This window comes from Pseudorca crassidens, chromosome 16, assembly GCF_039906515.1.
Source record: "Pseudorca crassidens isolate mPseCra1 chromosome 16, mPseCra1.hap1, whole genome shotgun sequence".
Taxonomy (NCBI): Eukaryota; Metazoa; Chordata; class Mammalia; order Artiodactyla; family Delphinidae; genus Pseudorca; species Pseudorca crassidens.
In genome coordinates, this window is record NC_090311.1 from 70852382 (window position 1) to 70875352 (window position 22971).

The 22971-nt window shown below is 35.6% G+C and overlaps 1 long non-coding RNA gene across 2 annotated transcripts in view; it reads right to left on the minus strand.

The window, feature by feature from the left end:
• Positions 1-22971, minus strand: part of LOC137209316 (uncharacterized) — a 63042-nt gene that overhangs the window by 22680 nt on the left and 17391 nt on the right. For both annotated transcript variants that reach the window (XR_010935987.1, XR_010935986.1), the window contains exon 4: positions 20128-20181. This is a non-coding gene — a long non-coding RNA (uncharacterized lncRNA). The remainder of the gene's footprint in view (positions 1-20127; positions 20182-22971) is intronic.

A 22971-nucleotide genomic window follows, 5' to 3' on the forward strand; every position in this document is an offset into this window, starting at 1 on the left:
GGCAGGGGCTGGCAACCAAGCAGACTAGGGGTCAACTAAGCCTATCAGACCACCCGCAGAGTCCATCACAACAGAAGGACCCATGCAGCCCTCTTAGGAGGAATCGCTAGAGCATACAGCTTGGGTGATGAGAGGGGAGTGCACTGCCAGGATGCATAAGGGTCCCTCCTACAGAGGGCTGTTTCTCCAAGGTCAAGAAATGTAAATAACCTACCACATACATAGTAATACAAATAGCATCTTAGACACAATGAGGCAGCAGAGGAACATGGTCCCGACAAAGGAACAAGATAAAACCTGAGGAGAACTAAATGAAGTAGAGACAAGTAACCCACTGGAGAAAAAGTTCAGAGAAATGATCATAAAGGTGATGAAAGAACTGGGGAGAAGAATGGATGCATAGAGAGAAAAGATAGACGTTTTTAACAAAGAGTTAGAAAATATGAAGAACAACCAAATGGAGCTGAAGAATACAATAACTGAAATGAAAAATATACTAGAGGGAATCAATAGTAGAGTAAATGATAGAGATGAATGGATCAGTGGCCTGGAAGACAGTAGTAGAAAAAATTGCTGCTCAACAGAAAAAAAAAATGAAAAGGAATAAGGACAGTTTAAGAGACCTCTGTATTCTCGTTATATGGGTCCCAGAAGAAGAAGAGGAAGACAAAGAGCCTGAGAAAATATTTGAAGAGATAATAGCTGACAACCTCCCTAACCTGGGAAAGGAAAGGGTGACCCAAGTCCAGAAAGCACAGAGTCCCACACAGGATTAACCCAAAGAGGAACACACTAAGACACAGTGTAATCAAAATGACAAAAATTAAGAATAAAGAGCAAATATTAAAAGCAGCAGGGGAAAATCAACAAATAACATACAAGGGAACTCCTATAAGGCTACCAGCTGATTTTTCAGGAGAAACTCTGCAAGCCGGAAGGGAGAGGCACAATATATTTAAAGTGATGAAAGGGGAAAACGTACAACCAAGAATACTCTACCCAACAAGGCTCTCCTTCAGAAATCAAAAGCTTTACAGACAAGCAAAAGCTAGAAGAATTCACCACCACCAAACCAGATTTAAAACAAATGTTAAAGTAACTTCTCTAGGCAAAAAAGAAAAGCCCACAATTAGAAACAAAATTATGCAGTGGAAATGCTCACTGGTAAAGGAAAACATAGAGTAAATGTATGAAATCATCCACACACAAAGCTAGTAGGTAGGTTAAAAGACAAAAGTAGTAAAATCATCTGCATCCACAATGAGCAGTTAAGGGATATGCAAGATAATTAGTTACAAAATATGATTTAAAAAAACAGTAATTGTGAAGGGAGGAGAGAACAAATGCAGGGTATTTAAAATGCATTTGAAATTAAGAGCTCAGCAGCTTAAAACAACCATGTATATATATAGACTGCTACACAAAAACCTCATGGTAACAGCACACCAAAAATCTATAATAGATATACACACACAAAAATGAAATGGAATCCAAACATAACACTAAATATAGTTATAAAATCACAAGAGAAGGGAACAAAAGAAGAAAGGGGCAAAAGACCTTCAAAAACAAATGCAAAACAATTAAGAAAATGGCAATAAGAACATACAAATCAATAGTTACCTTAAATGTAAACAGAATACAAGCTACAATCAAAAGACACAGGCTGACTGAATGGATACAAAAATAAGACTGGTATATATGCTGCCTAGAAGAGACTCTCTACAGATCTAGAGACACACACAGACTGAAAGTGAGTGGATAGAAAAAGGTATTCCACAAAAATGGAAAGCATAAGCTGGAGTAGCAATACTTATACCAGAAAAAAACATACCTTAAAATAAAGACTGTTACAAGAGACAAAGAGAAACACTACATAATGATCAAGGGATCAATCCAAGAAGAAGATATAACAATTATAAATACATACGCACCCAACATAGGAGCACCTCAATATATAAGGCAAATATTAACAAACATAAAAGGAGAAATTGACAATAACACAGTAACAATAGGGGACTGTAACACCCCACTTACATTGATGAACATATTATTTAGACAGAAAACCAATAAGGAAACATAGGCCTTCAATAACACATTAGACCAAATGGACTTAACTGATATTTACAGAGCATTCCACCCAAAAGCAGCAGAATACTTATTCTTTTCAAGTGCACATGGAATATTCTCCAGGTTAGATCACCTGCTAGCACACAAAATAAGCCTCAGTAAATTTAAGAAAGTTGAAATCATAACAAGCATCTTTACCGACTGTACTGCTATGAGACTAGAAATCAACAACAAGAAAAAAAAACTGCAAAAAGCACAAACAAGTGGAGGCTAAACAATACGCTACTAAACAGCCAAAGGATCACTGAAGAACTCAAAGAGGAAATCAAAAAATACCTAGAGACAAATGAGAACAAAAACATGATGACCCCAAACCTATGAGATGCAACAAATACAGTTCTAAGAGGGAAGTTGATAGTGATATAAGCTTACTTCAGGAAACAAGAAAACTGATATGATACAATAACTGTATCCAAACAAACTGAATCCAACAATACAGTAAAAGCATCATACATCATGATCAAGTGGAATTTATCCCAGGGATGCAAAGATTTTTCAATACCTGTAAATCAATTTATGTGATGCACCACATTAACAAACTGAAGAAAACCGTATGATCATCTCAATAGATGCATAAAAAGCTTTTGATAAAATTCAACTCCATTTATGATAAAAACACTCCAAAAAAGTGGGCATTAGAGGAAACATACCTCAACATAATAAAGGTCATATATGACAAGCCCACAGCAAACATCATACTCAATTTTGAAAAGTTGAAAGATTCCCTCTAAGATCAGGAAAAAGGCATGGATGTCCACTCTCACCACTTTTACTTAACATAGTTTTGGAAGTCCTAGCCACGGCAATCAGTGATAAAGAAATAAAAGGAATCCAAATTGGAAAGGAAGAAGTAAAATAGTCACTGTCTGCAGAAGACATGATGCTATACATGGAAAATCCTAAAGATGCCACTAGAAAACTACTAGAGCTCATCAATGAATTCAGGAAAGTTGCAAAATTAATACACAGAAATCTGTTGCACTTCTATACACTAACAACAAAATATCAGAAAGGAAATTAAGCAAATAATTCCACATACCCTTGCATCAAAAAGAATGAATTACCTAGGAATAAACCTACCTAAGGAGGCAAAAGACCTGTACTCTGAAAACTGTAAGATGCTGATGAAAGAAATTGAAGATGCCACAAACAGATGGAAAGATATACCATGTTCTTGGATTGGAAGAATTAATACTGTTAAAATGACCATACTACCTAAGGTAATCTACAGATTCAATGCAATCCCTATTATATTACCAACAGCATTTTTCACAGAACTAGAACAAAAAAATTTTTAATTTGTATGGAAGCAGAAAAGACTCTGAATAGTCAAAACATTCTTGAGAAAGAAGAACAGATATGGAGGAACCACTCTCCTTGACTTCAGACTATACTACAAACAGTCATTAGAACAGTAAGGTACTGGCACAAAAAGAGACACAAAGATCAATGAAACAGGATAGAAAGCCCATAAATAAACCCATGTACCCATGGGCAATTAATCTAAAACAAAGGAGGCAAGAATATACAATGGAGAAAAGAGAGTCTCTTCAATGAGTGTTACTGAGAAAACTGATCAGCTACATGTAAAAGAATGAAATTAGAAGAGTCTCTAACACCAGATACAAAAATAAACTCAAAATGGATTAAAGACCTAAATGTAAGACCAGATGAGGAAAACATAGGTAGAACAATCTTTGACATAGACTGTAGCAATGTATTTTTGGATATGTCTCCTAGAGTAATGGAAACAAAAGCAAAAATAAACAAATGGATGCTAATTAAACTTAAAAGCCTTTGCACAACAAAGAAAACCGTAAAATGAAAAGACAACCTACAAAATGGGAGAATATATTTGCAATGGATGCTACCGACAAGGGCTTAATTTCCAAAATATACAAACAGCTCATACAACTCAATTAAAAAAAAAAAAAAACCAAAAAGAAAACCAACCCAATCAAAAAATGGGCAGAAGACCTAAGCAGACATTTCTCCAAAGAAGACAAACAGATGGCCAACAGGCACATGCAAAGTTGCTCAACATCACTTATAACTAAAGAAATGCAAATCAAAGCTACAATCAGGTATCACCTCACACTGGTCAAAATGGCCATCCTCAAAAAGTTTACAAATAATAAATGCTGGAGAGGGTGGGGGAAAAGGGAACCCTCCTACACTGTCAGTTAGAATGCAAATTGGTGCAGCCAGTATAGACAACAATATGGAGGTTCCTTAAGAAACTAAAAATAGAGTTACCATATGATCCAGTAATCCCACCCTTGGGCATATATCCAAAAAATACAAAAACTCTAATTCGAAAAGATACATACACCCCAGTGATCATAACAGCATTATTTACAATAGCCAAGACATGGAAGCAACCTAAGTGTCTGTCAACAGATGAATGGATAAAGAAGATGTGGTATATATATATATATACACACACACATACATACATATATATATGTATACAAACACGCACATTTTGCATTCAAATGGAATATTACTCAGCCATAAAAAAGAATGAAATAATGCCATTTGTAGCAACATGAATGGACCTAGAGATTATCATATAAAGTGAAGTAAGCCACACAGCAAAATATAAATATCAAATGATATCACTTATATGTGGAATCTAAAACAATGATACAGATGAACTGATTTATAAAACCGAGAAATAGAAACAGACTCACAGACATAGAAAACGAACTTATGATTGCCAAAGGGGAAAAGGGGGAGGTATAAATTAGGAATTTGGGATTAGTAGATACACACTACTATATATAAAATACATAAACAACAAAAACCTACTGTATAGTACAGGGAACTATATTCAGTATATTTTAATACTGTATAATCTGAAGCAGAATATATATATATATTTATATATATATAAAACTAAATCACTTTGCTGTACACCTGAAACATCATAAATCAGCTGTATTTCAATAAGAAAGAAAAAAATAAAAGGATTCAAGAAGTAAAACAAAATATGTAATAGTGATCAGCATTTTAAAAAAATGTACCTTAAATATCTCTTCTTTTAGTAGAATGTTGGCCTTCAAAGCCTACCTTTCAATTTATCAATATATTTTTCTTTTATATTAAATTTAAAAATTATTTTGATATATATGGCTCTTCTAATAAGCTACTGATTCTGTAATATTGGAAGAGTAAAAGGTAGCTCTTAAAAAAATAGGAATACCTCATTGTAGGTCAACCAGATGGGACTAACTTTAGTATTAGTCATGTGAACAATCAAAAATGGACTAAAATGAAGGCTACTATTTTGAGAGCAGAAAAAAATGTTTTCAGTGCTTATTTTAATCTCCCACTTTTAATAAGTCACTTGTACATTCACTCAACTTATACCCTAGGTAATTATGTCTCAGATTCTTCTTTATTATTGTGTCTGACTGCCAAATTCAGGTACTTTTATGTTGATACTTGATTAGATAGATAGATATTTTTAAATTGAAGTATAGTTGAGTTACAATTTTCATGTGTATAGCAAAATGATTCAGTTATACACACACACATATATTCATTTTCAGAGTTTCCATTATAGGTTATTGTAAGATATTGAATATAGTTCCCTATGCTATACAGGTCTTTGTTGTTTATCTATTTTATACATAGTAGTGTGTATCTGTTAATCCCAAACTCCTAATTTATCCCTCCCCTCCTTTCCCTTTTGGTAACCATAAGTTTGTTTTCTATGTCTGTGAGTCTTTCTGTTTTGTAAATAACTTCATTTGTGTCATATTTTAGATTCCACATATAAGTGATATCATATGATACTTGTCTTTCTGTCTGACTTACTTCACTTAACATGATAATCTCTAGGGCCATCCATGTTGCTGCAAATGGCATTTCATTCTTTTCTATGGCCAAATAATATTCCATTTTGTGTGTATGTGGGTGTATGTATATACATATATACACACACATATATATACTTATATACAAGTATATAATATATATACTTATATATTTTTTCTAAGACAGCAAAAAGTCCAGAGGAAAAGATTTGCTTTCTGTTTGTTTCCTGTTTCATTTTCTTCTATTTCTCTTTCTGTCTCTCTTTAACCTTCTGAGTGTTATTAGAACAGTTTTTAAGGATTCCCTCTTATTTATATTTATAGAATTTTTAGTTTCAGTAGGGGTTGTCCTGGGTATAACAACATGCATATTTGATTTATCACAGTCTGCTATTGTCAGCATTTTACCACTTTGAGTAAAGTTTAGAAAGTTTACTTCCACTTAGGTCCATTTACCCTCCCTACCTTTTAAATATCATTGTCTTAAGGACTTACTCTATATACTTTGAGTAGGATGACACTGTATTATAATTTTTGCTTTAATCATCAAAAATAATATAAGAACCTCATGAGAAGTAGGATTTTCTATTACATTTTGACATATTTTTTCCCATTCTGATGTTATTTCCTCCTGAAGTTCAAAGCCTTCTATTACTATTTCCTTTCTGTTTAAGGAACTTCATTTAGTCATTCTTTTATGGTAGATTTGCTAACAATAAATTCCCTTAGTTTTCCTTTTTCTGAGAATGTTTTTATTTCCCATTCATTTTTGATATTTTCACCAGATACAGACTTTGCAATTGAGTTCTTCTCTTTTAACACTTGAAAAATGTTGTGTCACTTGCTTCTGGCCTCCATGGTTTTAGATAAGAAATGGGCTTTCATTTAAGTTGGTGTTTTCCTATAAGTAGTATGTGACTTGGTTTGGTGTTGCTTAATTGGTATTTGTGTCATATTCTTTAGAACTTACTAGTTAAGAGAATAGAGATAATGTAGAGATTTTCGGGAATGATATAACTTCTAAACCATGTAGGCAGAAGATAAAAAATATGGTCAGTACTCATTCACTAAGAAACTCCTGTGTTATATTATTTTCCCTTTTGCAGGGAGAGCTCTACTTTCATGTTCCTGCATGAAAACATTTTGGTGGATGGAAGGTTACAGGAGAGCGGTGAGGTAAAGAGTGAGTAGTCTCAAAAAAATGGAGAATTGAGAAACCGAAAATGTCCCAAAGAGCTTCATGAATTTGCAGTCTAGAATGTATTCCTTTCTGATGTTTTTGTTCTCTTAACCATCTCTGTTTGAACTGGCCTAGGTCATCCTTGTTTCTGAGAGCAGATTTTCATCAAGAAGAATTGTGCCTTCTATTTAAGGTTTAAGAGCTCCCTCTCATTTAAAGAGTTACAGCAAAGGCAATGAAGAGATGGTAAATGCAAGGAAGATGTACAAATAAGATCCTGTTAACTTTCTTCTTGGGGATGCACACTCCAATTCCCATGACCTCTTTGAAATTCTCAACTGAGTTTGTTTAAAAATTCTTTTCTTCAGTTGTGTTCAATTTGCAAGCAGAATTTAGTGGCAATATAGAAGACAGGATGTATGATTGAAGAATAAAAAAAGGATTTTCATTCTTAGAAAACACTGTAGCAATAAAAGGCATTAGATATAGAGGAAATCAGGATGTGACTATAAGGCCCACTTCTAAAGATTCAGAAAGATTTAAGGCAGTGCAGAGTAGACTCAGGTAGAATTAACAAAAGGGCTTCTCAGAATCATCAGTGCATTCTGCTACAATTTTCTTATCCAAGGACCAAAGTATAAAAGGATCTATCTCAAAAGAGACTTACGGGTGAGGCTTTTGGAACATGGTGTGAATCCCAATTATATTCATAGGAAACACATAAAGGATTTAAGAAGGCTGTGTGAAAGAAAACTCTACAACTAGCTTGGATTTAAAGGGCCAGAAATGATTTATAAAAGGAAGGTCTCTGGGCTTTGAAATTTCTATGATGAGGAAGCAGAATAATAGATACTCAGGAATAAAAAATTATATATTTTTAATTTTTTTATCAACTTTGAGGATATATACGTGCATATATATATACACACACAGACACACATCTATATAAGCCCTATATGCTATCTACATATACATATATACATAATTGTATATTCACTGAGTTTTGACAAATGTGTATACCCATGTAACTGCCACCATAATCAAGACGTAAAACATTTCCATTTTCCTAAAAAACTTATTTCACTAGTTAATCTCCATCCATTCCTGTGCTCATGTTACTACTGTTTCATTTATACCAATACTGATGAAATCTAACTTTTCTAGAGTATCATATGAATGGAAATAATAAATTTTATATAAACTTTCATAAAAATGGAATCATACACTATTGACTGGCTTTGCCTGGCTTTTTAAAAAATCACTATGATGGGGGAGAGAAATCAAGATGGCAGGGTAGAAGGACGCAGAACTTACCTCCCCTAAATGAACACATCAAAAAATACATGTACATGCGGATCAATTCTTGCTGAAAACTAACTGGAGACTGGCAAAATGATTCCTGTACAACCAAAGTTGTAAGAAAGATCCACAGGGAAACTGGTAGGAAGAGAAGAGAAGTAATGAGGTCTGCGTACCCCTGGGAAGGGATTCAGAGGAAAAGGGAAATTACATGGGTGGAGACCCTCTCTGGAGAGTGAGCCATTTGAGCCACATATTGGGTGCCCCAGCCCTGGGGTTCTATGAAAGGAAGATGAACCCTCGTGACTGGTTGGAAGTCCAGTGGGACTAACAAGAGGTCTTGGGAAGCCTGGACACTGCTCATGAGGAGCACGTGAATGCTTGCCTGCTGCCAAAGCAGGGAAGAGGGGGTTGACTGAAATTGAAACTGTGCAGGTGGCTGACTTATTTCCCATGACCCATCCGGTGCAAGACCTAGCCTGAGCTGACCACCTGCTCTAGCACCGCTTGCCTTGTGTCACAGGTTCAAACTAGAGTGATGGCTGCCACAACCAAAGAAAATGCTTGGCTGGCTGTGCGATGCTGAGGCAGCTCAGACCCTAAGTGGCATCTGAACAGGGAGGGGGAGGCCATTACTGGTGACTGCATAAATGTCACATTAGAGGGAGTCCAGATCTTTGACAGAGCCTAGACTGCCACAGCCCATGCCCTGACCTTTGCTGAATACCCACATCTGGCCCTCTTGCTCTAGCAATACTCCCCTCTGGGGCAAGGGTGCCTGTGCTAGGAGGAGAAGAGCACACAGTTAAAGGGAACTGAGTCAGCTTACACCCAACCCTCAGGCCTTCTGCTCCAGCAACTTGGACCTGCCCCCTGCCCACCCCCTGCATAGGGTGGTGATCCCCACTGAGTTGTGGGGATGCCTGGCCTCACACCTGGCTCTGGTCCTATCCCCTCAATCTCCAGCACCACCTCTTACCAAGGTGACAGCTGCCAGCACACCCTGAGAAAAGACGTTACTTGTGTTCAATTCAAATTCAGCTGTCCCACCAAAGCCAATGGGCACATGCAGACTGTCTAGAGACGCTCCCACATAAGGATCCCACTTCAAGACCACCATAGTTAACTATTTCACCTAATTTCATAGAGACAGAGAAAGATGAGCAAAATGAGAAAGCAGAGAAATTTGTCTTAACTGAAAGAGCAAGAAAAAAAAACACTGGAAAAACAACTCATGAAAGAGAAATAAATGATTTACCAGATAAAGAATTAAAAACATTAGTAATAAGAATTGTAACTGAATTAAGAAAAAGAATAGATGAACACAGTTAAGAATTTTAACAAGGAACAAGAAAATATAAAAAAGAATCAATCAGAACTAAAGGATACAATAACTGAAATGAAAAACACACAGAAGGAATGAAGAGCAGACTAGGTGATTTGAAGAATGCATAAGTGATCTAAAAGACAGAGTAATGCAAATCACAAGTGCACAACAGTAAAAACAAAAAATGAAAACAGTTTAAGGGGTCTTTGCAATAACATCAGATGTACCAACATTTGCATTATAGAGTTCCCCGAAGAAGAGAGAGAAGGGGTCAAAAATATATTTAACGAAATTATGGTTGAAAACTTCCCAAGCCTGAAGAAGGAAACAGATATCCAGGTACAGGAAACACAAAGGGTCCCAAACAAGATGAACCCAAACAAAACCACTCCAAGACATATCATAATTAAAATGGCAAAAGTTAAAAATAAAGAGAGAATTCTAAAGGCAGCAAAAGAAAAAGAGTCAAATACAAGGTAACCCCCCAGAAGTCTATGAGCTGGTTTATCTGTGGAAACACTGCAGGTCAGAAGGGAGTGGCATAATATATTTAAAGCATCGAAAGGGAAAAACCTTCAACCCATGATACTCTACCCAGCAAGGTTATCATTTAGGACTGAAGGAGAAATAAAGAACTTTTCAGATAAGTAAAACTAAAAGAGTTCATTGATACTAACTTGACCCTAAAAGATATGTTAAAGGGTCTTCTGTAAGTGGAAAAGGAAAGGCCAAAACAAGAAATAAGAATCTATAGGAAAGAAAAATCCCACTAGTAAAGCCAAATATATAGTAAAAGCTGAAGATCAAACAATTAAATCAGCTAATACAAAGATTAAAAAGTTGTAAAATCAAGTATAACTATAATAATCAGTAAAGGGATAAACATGAAGATGTAAAATATAACATCAAATACACAAAGTGTGGGGGAATGAAGTAAAAAATGTAGCTCTTTTAGAATTTGTTTGAACTTAAATCACTACCTGTTTAAAGCAAATAGATATAGGTCAACATATATGAACGCTAAGGTAAACACAAATAAAAAGCCTACAACAGATATATAAAAACAAGAGAAAAAAGAACACAAGTACACCACTAAAGGAAAAACCAATCAAACCACAAGGGAAGAAACAAAAAAAGAATGACAGAAACAAACAGAAAACAAGTTATAAAGTGGCTATAAGTACATATCTATCAATAATTACTTCAGGGGCTTCCCTGGTGGCACAGTGGTTGAGAGTCTGCCTGCCGATGCAGGGGACACAGGTTCGTGCCCTGGTCCGGGAGGATCCCACATGCCGCAGAGCGGCTGGGCCTGTGAGCCATGGCCGCTGAGCCTGCGCGTCTGGAGCCTGTGCTCCGCAACGGGAGAGGCCACAACAGTGAGGCCCGCGTACCGCAAAAAAAAAAAAAATTCAAATGTCAATGAACTAAATGCTTCAATGAAAAGACATAGGGTGGCTGATTCGATAAAAGAAACAAGACCCATATATATGCTGCTTACAAGAGACTCGCTTCAGAACTAAAGACACACAGACTGAAAGTGAATGGATGGAAAAAGACATTTCATCCAAATAGAAAGGACAGAAAAAGTGGTGGTAGCAATACTCTTATCAGACAAAATAAACTTTAAAACAAAGGCCACGGGCTTCCCTCGTGGCGCAGTGGTTGAGAGTCCACCTGCCGATGCAGGGGACATGGGTTCGTGCCCCGGTCCGGGAAGATCCCGCATGCCACGGAGCAGCTGGGCCTGTGAGCCATGGCCGCTGAGCCTGCGTGTCCGGAGCCTGTGCTCTGCAATGGGAGAGGCCACAGCAGTGAGAGGCCCGCATACTGCAAAAAAAATACCAAAAAAACCACAAAGGCCACAATAAAAGACAAAGAAGGGCATTACATACTGATAAAGGGATCAATTCAAGAAGAGGATATTATACTTGTTAACATATGTGTACCAAATACAGGAGAACCTAAATATATAAGTAAATATTAACAGACATAAAGGGAGAACTAGGCAGCAATACAATAGTAGGTGACTTTAACATCCCACTTACATCAATGGACAGATCATCAAGACAGAAAATCAGTAAGGCAACAATGGTCTTAAATGACACAATAGATCAGTTGGACTTAATCAATGGCTAGAAGAAAAGATTCCATCCCAAAGCAGCAGAATACACTTTCTTATCAAGTCACATGAAACATTCTTCAGGATGGATCACATACTAGGCCATAAAACAAGTCTCAACAAATTTAAGAGGATAGAGATTATATCAAGCTTTTTTTCTGACCACAACGGTATGAAACTAGAAATCAATTACAGGAAGAAAAATGGGAAAAGCACTAACATGTGGAGATTAAACAACATGCTACCAAAAAACCAATGGGTCAATGAAAAAATCAAAGAGGAAATCAGAAAATACCTTGAGAGAAGTGAAAGTGAAAATACAACTTTCCAAAATCTGAGACGTAGGAAAAGCAGTTCTAAGAGGGAAGTTTACAGCAATGCAGGCCAATCTCGAGAAACAAGAAAAACTCAAAACTTAACCCTCCTTCTCAATGAATTAGAAAAAGAAGAACAAAGCTCAAAATCAGCAGAAAAAATGAAATAATAAAGATCAGTGAGGAACTAAATATATTGGAGACCAATCAATCAATCAATCAATAAAAGATCAATAAAATCAAGAGGTATTTCTTTGAAAAGATAAAACAAAATTGATAAACCTTTACCCAGGCTCACCAAGAATAAAAGAGAGAAGACCCAAAATAAATAAAATAAGAAATGAAAGAGAAGAACAAAACACTGATACCACAGAAATACAAAAAAGAAAATCGTAAGAGAATACTACAAACAATTATATGCCAACAAACTGGACACCCTAGAAGATACGGACAAATTTCTAGAAACAAACAACTTTCCAAGACTGAATCAGGAAGAAATAAACAAGCTGAACAGACCAATCTCTAGTAGTGAAATTGAATGTGTATTTTAAGAACTCCCAGCAAACAAAAAACCAGGACCGAACAGTTTCACAAGGGAATTCTATGAAACATAAAAAGAAGAGCTAACACTTACCCTTCTCAAACTATTCCTAAAAGTTGAAGAGAATGGAACACTCCCAAATTTATTCTACAAGGCCACCATTACCTGCATACCAAAGCCAAAGACACTACAAAAGAAAGAAAGAAAGAAAGAAAGAAAGAAAGAAAGAAAGAAAGAAAGAAAGAAAGAAAGAAAGAAAAGAAAGAAAGAAAGAAAGAAAAAAAATTACAGGCCAATATCTTTGATGAATATAGATACAAAAATCCTCAACAAAATATCAGCAAATGGAATTCAACAATATATAAAAAGGATTATACACCATGATGCAGTGGGATTTATTCCAGGGATGCAAGGTTAGTTCAGTATTCACAAATCAATCAATGTGATACACCACATTAACAAAAGGAAGGCTAAAAATCACATGAGCATCTTGATAGATGCAGAAAAAATATTTGACAAAATTCAACATCCATTTGCAATAAAACTGTCTTCAAAGTGGGTTAGGAGGAAACATACCTCAAAATAATGAAGGCCACTTATGACAAACCCACAGCAAACATCATACTCAACTGTAAAAAGATGAAAGATTTTCCTCTAAAATCAGGAATAAGACAAGGATGACCACTCTTACCACTTCTATTTAATATAGTATTAGAAGTGCTAGCCATAGCAATCAAACAAGAAATAAAAGGCATTCAAATTGGAAGGGAAGAAGTAAAACTGTCACTATTTACAGAGGACATGACACCATATATAGAAAACCCTGAAGTCTCCACCAAAAACACTATTAGTATTAATAAATGAATTCAGTAAAGTTGCAGGATACAAGATTAATATACAGAAATGTGTTGCTTTTATGTACACTAGTAATTACTATCAGAGAGAAATTAAGGAAACAATCACATTTACCATCACATCAAAAAGAATAAAATACCTAGGAATAAACTTAACTAAGGAAGTGAAAGACCTATACTCTGAAAACTACAAAACACTGATTAAGGGATTTGAAAATGGTACAAAAAAATGGAAAGATATTCCATGTTCTTGGATTGGAAGAATTAATATTGTCACAATACTACCATACTACCCCAAGCAATGTACAGATTTAATGTAATCCTCATTAAAAATACCCATGACATTTTTCACAGAACTAGAATAATCTTAAAATATATATGGAACCACAAAAGACCCAGAATTGCCAAAGCAAACTTAAGAAAAAAAGAACAAAGCTGGATGTATCATGGTCCATGTCTTCAAACTGTATCACAAAGCTGCAGTAAGCAAAATAGCATGGTACTGACACAAAAACAGACATACAGATCAATGGAACAGAATAGGGAGTCCAGAAATAAACCCACACTCTTATGGTCATTTTATCTAAAACAAAGGAGCCAAGAAGGTACAAAGAAAAGATAGTCTCTTCAATAAGTGATGCTGGGGAAACTGGACAGATACATGTAAAAGAATAAGACTAGAACATTTCCTCATACCATATACAAAAATAAACTCAAAATGAATTAAAGACCTATATGTAAGACTGACTGAATACTATAAAACTCTTAAAGAAGAAAATATAGGCAGAACACTCTTTGACATAAATCACAACAATATTTTTTTGGATTCATTTCCTAGAGTAAAACAAAAATAAACAAACTGGACCTAATTAAATGTAAAAGCTTTTGTACAGCAAAGGAAACCATTGCCAAAACAAAAAGAAAATGGAAGGAAATATTTGCAAATGATATGACCGGTAAGGGGTTAATATCCAAAATATATAAACAGCCCATACAACTCAAGATCAAAAAACCAAACAACAGGATTAATAAATGGTCAGAAGATCTGAAGAGACATTTTTCCAAAGAAGATATGCAGATGGCCAACAGGCACATAAAAAAATACTCAAAATCATAAATCATCAGAGAAATGCAGATCAAAAATGCAATGAGATATTACCTCACACATGTCAAAATGGCTATCATCAAAAAGAACACAAATAACAAATGGTGAGGATGTGGAGAGAAGGGACCTCTAGTGCACTGTTGCTCAGATTGTAAATTGGTATAGCCACTATGGAAAACAGTATGGAGGTTCTTCAGAAAACTAAAAGTACAACTACCATATGATCCAACAATTCCACTGCGGGATATATGTCTGAAAAAACAAAACCACTAATTCAGAAAGATACATGCACCCCAATGTTCATAGCAGCATTATTTACAATAGCCAAGATATGGAAGCAAACCTAAGTGCCCATCAAGAGATGAATGCATAAAGATGTGGTATATGTATACAGTGGAATACTACTCAGCCATAAAAAAGAATGAAATTCTGCTATTTGCAACAACATGGATGGACCTAGAGAATATTATTCTTAGTGAAATAAGTCATACAGAGAAAGAAATACTCTGTTATCACTTACACGTGGAATCTAAAAAAAATAGAACGAATGTATATAACAAAACAGACTGAAAGATATAGAAAACAAACTTGTGGTTACCAGTGGGGTAAGGAAAGGAGGAGGGGAAAGATAGAAATGTAATTAAGAGACACAAATACTATGTATAAAATAAATAAGCAATAGGATATATTGCTCAGAGCAGGGAAATACAGCCATTATTTTGTAATAACTTTAAATGGAGTAAAATCTATAAAAACATCAAATCACTATGTTGTACACCTGAAACGAATATAATATTTAAAATCAACTGTATTTCAGTTAAAAGTAAATAAATAAAATAATAAATCACTTTAGTGGTTTGAGATGTATCACATATTTTCATGTATCAGTTTCATCTATTCATTGAATACCTACATTGCTGAATAAATTCTATTCTATAGATTTTAGGAAATTGGATTGTTCACTCATCCAGGAGTTTATAGTTGTTCTGTTTCCAGTTTGGGGTTACTATGAATTATAGCAGCTATGAACATTAATGTATAAATATTTGTGTGGACACGTGATTTTCTCTCTTTTGGGTAAATGCCTTAGCGTTGAATCACTTAGCCATAATATAAGTGTATAACTACCTTCAAAAGACAATGCCAAAGTGTTTGCAAAATTTTACATTCTGACCAGCAATGTATGAAATTTCTAGTTGTTACACCCCAATTTGTTGTTGTTGGTCTTTATAACATTATTTTTAGTATAGGGTTATCTCACTGTGCTCTTAATTTTCACTTTCCTAGTGACATAAAATTCAGCTTCTTTTCATGTGTTATTTGTCACATCATTATTGAATTCTAATTTTTTACACGTACTTTTTCATATATATGCATGGTGAATATTTTCTTTCAGTTTGTGTCTTGCATTTTCATTTCCTTAATAATGCCTTTCAAAGAGCAAAGTTTTTAATTTGGAAGAAGTCCTATTTAACAAGTGATTTTTTTTATGTTGTGCTTAAAGAAACACATCTAAGGAATCTTGAACTACATCAACGATGAAAATATTCTATGTTTTATTCTAAATATATTATAGCTGTGAATAGTAATGATTAATTTTGAGTTAATTTCATTGCATGGTGCATAATAAGTGTAAAGGTACCTTTTCTGATACAGCAGTATCCATATGTTCAAAAGACTATCTTTTTCCCCATTAAATTACCTTCTCTCCTTTCCCCATGAAAAGATCCTTAGGTTAAAAAAAACAAACAAACTTGACCACATATATTTAGCTAAATGTTGGACAATTTTTCCCCAAATTAATTGACCCTTTACAGTTAGGTCTATTTCTGGACTCACCAATTTGTTCTATTGGACTGCTTATCTATTTTTATGTCAATATAACACTATCTATATTATTATAGTTTTAAAATAAATTTAAAAATCAGATACTATAAGTTCTCAAATTTTGTTGTTCTTATTCAAGATTGTTTTGCCTATTCCACATGAATTTTGTTACCTGCTTGGTAATTTCTACTAAAAGAAAATCACTTCTTGGAATTTTGATTGAGATTACTTTGAATTTTTAGATCACTTTGGGGATAAATTACATCAACAGTTTTGAGTCTTCCAACACATGAATATTATATATCTTGCATGTACCAAGTTCTTTTAAAATTTCTCCTAACAACGTTTTGTAATATTCAGTGTATAAGACTAACACTAATTTGTTAAATGTATCTTTCTACATGTTTAATTTTGACATTATGATAAATTATCTTTAATTTAATTCCCCACTTTATTGTTAGTATATAGAAATACATTTGATTTTTCGTATATTGATCATGTAACATCTGATTCTGCTAGACATTTTAGTTCTAGTCGCCGTTTTCTAGATTTGTTAGTATATTCTACACATAGGTACAAATCAACTGTGAGTAGAGAATTGACTTCTTTCTTTTTATTTTGTAACCCTTTAAGAAAATTTTCTTTTTCTGTTGCCCTGTTTAAGAACTCCAGTTCACTCCTGAATAGAAGTAGTGAACATAGATATCTTGCCTTGTCTTAATATACAAGAATAACACTGTCTTTCACTTATAAGTATGATGTCACCTGTAAGGTTTCTGTAGATGACTTTTATCAGGCTAAGGATGTTCCTTTCCTTTATATTATTACCTTATTGAGAATTTTTCTAACAAATTTATGTTAAATTTTGTCAGATGCATTTTTTAAATCTAGTCACTCATTATATTTTTCTCTTGTATGCTGTTAATTTAGTGAATTGACTTTAATGAATTAAAGAAAATATTGAACAACCTTGTTTTCCTATGATAAAATTCCTTAATTATAACACTTTCCATTTTACATATCACTGACTTCAGTTTGCTAACATTTTGTTAATGGGTTCTGCTTTTATATAATAAGCAATTGTGGCCTGAAGTTTCCTTGCAAAACCTTTATCTGGTTTTGGAAGCAGGGTTATACTTGTCTCATAAACTGGGTTGGACAAAATCATTGTATAGATTGTTATTTTTTCTTCCCTAAATGTTTGACATTCACCAGCACAACTTCTAGCCGGAAGTTTATTTTGTAAGAAAAAATTTTACTTACACAATTTAAAGAGATATAAGGCTACTTATTAATAGATATCAGGCTTTAACAGACTATTGGAAAGCTTATGTTTGTCTAGGAAATTGTCTATTTTATCTAAACTGCTGCATGTGTTGTAATTAAGTTTTTCATACTATTCTGTTTTATTTTTAATATTTTTACTGCCTATAGTGATGTATCACCTTTAATTTCTGATACCAGTCATTTTTATCCTTGCTCTTATTTTCCTGATCAGTCTGGATAGGAATTTGTCAATTTCATTGGTCTTTGCAGAGACCTTACGACTTTGTGCTTCATGTTTTTTTATTTCTCTTTTGTTTTTAATTTCCTTCATTTCTGTTTTTATATTTTTATTCCACTGCATCTGTTTCTTTTGAATTTAATTTTCCCTACCTTTTCTAGTTACAACGTGGAAGGTTAAATTTTTCTTCTGACATCTTTATACAGGCATACCTCATTTTATTGCACTTCTCAGATACTGCATTTTCCCCAAATTTAAGGTTTGTGGTGACCTACATGGAGCAAGTCCCTTGGTACCATTTTGCCAACAGCATTTGCTCACTTCACGTCTCTGTGTCACCTTTTGGTAATTCTTGCAATATTTTAAACTTTTGCATTATCATTATACTTGTTCTGGTGATCTGTGATCAGTTATCTTTCATGTTACTACCATGAATCACTGAAGGCTCAGATGATAGCAGTTTTTAGCAAGAAAATATTTTTAATTAAGGTACGTAGATATATTTTTTAGACATAATGCTGTTGTACTATGTAACAGTCTATAGTATATCGTAAACCTAAGTTTTATATGTACTGGGAAACCACAGAATTCACGTGACTCACTTTATAGTGATATTTGCTTTATCATGATGGTCTGGAACCAAACCTGCACTTTCTCTGAGGTATGCCTGTACTGTGTTATTTCTGTCTGGCTGCTTTGGGATTTCTTCTTTATCTTTCAGTTTTCGAAAAGTTAATTATTCTATGTCTTGGCATGGATTTTTTTGTGGGGGTTGAATTCTACTTTAGGTTTGCTTAGCTTCTTGAATCTGTATGTTTATGTGGGTTATTGTCTCACAGGTCCCTGAGACTCTTTTTATTTTATTTTCACCCTATTTCCTCATTGTTCAGACTGAGTAAATTCTATTGATCTGTCTTCAAGTTCACTGATTCTACTCTCCATCATTCCCATTCTATTATTGGGTGTATAGTGAGTTTTTTTTAATGTCACATAATTTTCAGTTCTCTAATTTCCATTTGGTTCTTTTTTAAAAAAATAAATTTCTATTTCCATGCTGAGATTTTAATTTTTCATTTGTTTCAAGAGAATTTGTAACTTCTCATGGAAGCATTTTTATGGTGGTTCCTTTGCAATCCTTGTCAAATTGTTCTGGCATCAGACTCATCTTATGCTGGTATCTGTTGGTTGCTTTTCTAAATTGTACTGTGATTTTTCTGGCTCCTGATATGATGCACAATTTTCGATTGTACCCTAGACATTTTGGGTATTATATTATGAGAATGATTCCTATTTAATCACCTTTTATGTGAAGGTCATGCCCCTGTTCACGTATACCTCAAGGTCTCGGTGATTGTATATGCTCAGCTTCTTGCAAAGTCTAGTCTACTCCATTGTGGCAAAAGTAAGCACCCACTCACACTGCTTTGTTGCTGCAGGGTGTGGTTGGAAGCCTGGCTCCACACTATGCCCTACTGACATGAGGGGAAGGAGCGTGTGGGCTCAGTGGACTGTCAACTAAGTGCCCCACCTCATACCACTTTATTCTACCTCCTGGATGCTAGGTGTATGTGGAGGCTCAGGTCCTCACCAAGTCTTCCTGACTCCAGGGGTGGGGTGAGAGTGGAGCACTTATTAGCTCCAACTGGCATCTCATTGTCAGTCTCTTTGATGTCGAGTAGAGGTGGATGCTCAGCTCCCAGTGGGTTCCAGTACCCTGGTGGGGAAACTGGAGCATTGTCCTCTTCATCAGGCAGAGGATGGATAATCATCTCCCTGCTGAGTCCCTCAGACATCTAACAACGACGGAGGAATCTGAGTGCTGCCTGCTTTTGTCTGGGCAAGGGACTGGGGTAGAAGATCAACTTCCCACTCCACGGCTGAAACTGCAGGGGCGCAAGGTGTGACTTTTCCCCCTTGGTGTTTGGCTGGAGTAAGGAGGGTTTTGCCAAGAAGATTTCTAATGTTAGGCTACATGTTTTCTGGTCCCTTGGCTTGACGGGAGCAAGCTCTTCCAGAAGCTCTTTTGGTCTGTACCTGTTGCAGGTTTCTGCAGTGCCCTGTCTGGGATATATGGGCAGTAATAAGGAGACATGGGGAACTTACCACCATGTTATTCCTCAAGTCTCGGGGTCCCTTTGCAGTCAGACTTCTTTACACCTTTCAGAGAAGAAAGATTTAAAATTTGTAGGAATCACAATCAACTCTTCTTATCTTTTACTTCACATATTGCACATGAACTTGGTCAGGGATTCATTTGGCTGCCAAACCTTCCTTGTCAAATCAGACCCAAGAAGATCAAGGGCAGACCAGGTTTAAGTCATCATTAATCTGTTAGAAGAAGGTGAGGGAAGAGACCTTTTCCCTGAGTAGCCAAGGCAGAATTCTTAAATATGTCTTTAGATGATAAATGATAAGTGAGAATATTTGATCTATAGACAAGTGTAATATTTCCTCTAGATTTATATATACCATGTAGCACAACCACATTCAGTTCATGAACACGTTTAATGATAAATATCCCTTTTAGGTTAATTTTTCTATATCTAAAATAGTGGCCCAGTGGGAAGTGATGACCAATCCATTCCCCGATGGCTTCAGGTAGGAAAATTACTGAGTTCATCATCAATCTCACCCTTTAGTCCTCCAGGGAAGATTATCTTTGTAGAACACTGTAAAGCTAAATAAATTAAAAGATTATCAAAGAGAGATTATAAATCTAAGCAGAAGTTCTCAATTCTGGGCACCCATTAGAATCACTTGGGGAATTAGAAAAAATAATACTAATGGGTTTGCATTGCCCCAGATCAATTAAATAAGAATATTTTGAGTGGGGCCTGGACATCAGTATTTTTTAAAGCTGTCTAGGTGATTCTAATGTGCATCAAGATTGAAAATAACTCATATAGGCAGGGGCTGTTTTCCTTGACAAGGGAATTTATATGTTATTACAAATTGCACTTAACCGTACCAGATAAAACACACTGAATAGATGTTCTGGTTATATGAGATATGCAGCTCAAAGGCAGTCCCTTTAAAATTGTTCCTCCCAGCTTTGCTAGTGGCTTATTCTGCTACCAGAAAGTCCTTTCAAACCGGGAATAAGAATGGACAATGCTCTAAAAATATTTTTCCCCAACAGGTAAAGAATCTAATACCGTGATTCTGGAGAGACGGTTGCTCTAAAGTTTAGATCTCTTGTACAGAAGTTGTGTTAATAACTATCAGGTTCAATCCATTGGGTTCCTTAATTCTGGGACCCACAACATGCTGATTTACATAACAGAAACTTTACCTTTCAAGAAGTACCTGCAAGTGGGCCCACCAGGCATAAAGCATTGCAACTGTTGGATTTACTGGGAGTGGGCATTCCCTGAATCCACTGCTCCTGGTAGAGAGTTCAAACCAACCTCATTTTGTCTATGGAGAACATTTCTAAGCAAGAGTTTTCATTTTTGAAACTCCAGGGTTTCTCGGATGGTTACCTATATGGTGAGTTAGTCACGCCTGGAAAACGATGAAGGACTCTTACTCAGGGGAGTAGTGTTGGGCTGACAGGGATGACAGCAAGAATGTACCTTTCCTTAATCTGGAAAGGGAGAAGGGAGGGTGCCAGTTCCTGAAGCTAGGTACGGGTCCAAAGGTTATATAATCATGTGTCAGGGCTTTCATAGGGAAAAGCAGGCCTCCGCATTGGTAGAATCTTGTAAGGAGACATGACAGAAGTTTCTAGATGAGATGAATATTAGTATTAGGGTAGAGGCATTAGAGGCTGTTTAAATCACCTTTCAGAGAAGGCAACTCCTATGGGTCATGAACTTATCCTCCCTTAGGGATATAGACAAAGGATTGGCCAGCAGCGGCCAAAGCTATCTCCTTTTCCTGAGAGATAAGCCTGTTGACTCTGATAAAACGGATCTCTCCCCCTTAAGTTCTGATAGTCTGTGTTTCCTTGAGTGGTCTATCATGGACTCTGATAAATTAAGAGGGCCTCCACAACTGATCTCATTTACAAAATTCTACTAGGATTTTACTCTGTTCAAGTTCTCCTTAATAACTATTAATACAGCTGAGGTACCTGCAGCAATTTGCTCTGGTGTCAAGGTATCTTTGAGAACATCATGTTTCTTTTGATGTGGGGTTTAAGACTTGGGATTTTCTATTTACACAGGTCATTTTTTTTCTTGGCTTAGAAAACAGTAGTAAGGCCCAAGAGTGGCACAGGATTAGCCAACCCAGCTTCTAGAAACTACAGGTCACTTAGTAACTAGTCAGCGTACACAGAAGCAACCCAAATGGTTAAACCTAGTTGCGCACTTAGGTGCGAGCAAAAGATTGCTTGGAACCTGTGCCACCCTTAGATTTCAGGGCAGGACTGGCAGCTGTCTTAATATTCTAGAGATAGCACTGGTTCAGTTACCAAAAATTTATTAAATGCCTCTGCATGCTAACATATATAGAAATGGATAAAAGATGGTCTCTGTCCTTTAGAAATTTACAGCCGGTCATTATCTTTCTATTTTCGGCCAAACTTGACTGTGAAGAGCACCTGCAGCTTCACAAAGTGCTAAAAGAGAGTGTAACTTCTGCTTCATAGTTTACCAACAATTACATATTTACTATTAAAGCCTTTCTATATAAAGAACCCTACAAACATTCAACTTATATGAAGAAGGCTCACCTTACCAAGTGCATAATTATAATCAGTGGCTCTTTAAGTCTTACCAAGCAGCCACCCACATTTTCAATCTTTCTCAGCCACCTCTGCCATGCTGTGTCCGAAAGGAGCAACAGACTCATTGTCTAAATCTACGAGGAGCGACATCACACAAGCAGCACATAAAGCTTGCCGCCTGATTGATGTGATCTCCAAAAATATCAAGTGGTAGCAAGATAAAAAGAAAAGTTCATGATGGGTACCTATAATGCTTGAAGATAGATGATTCATTC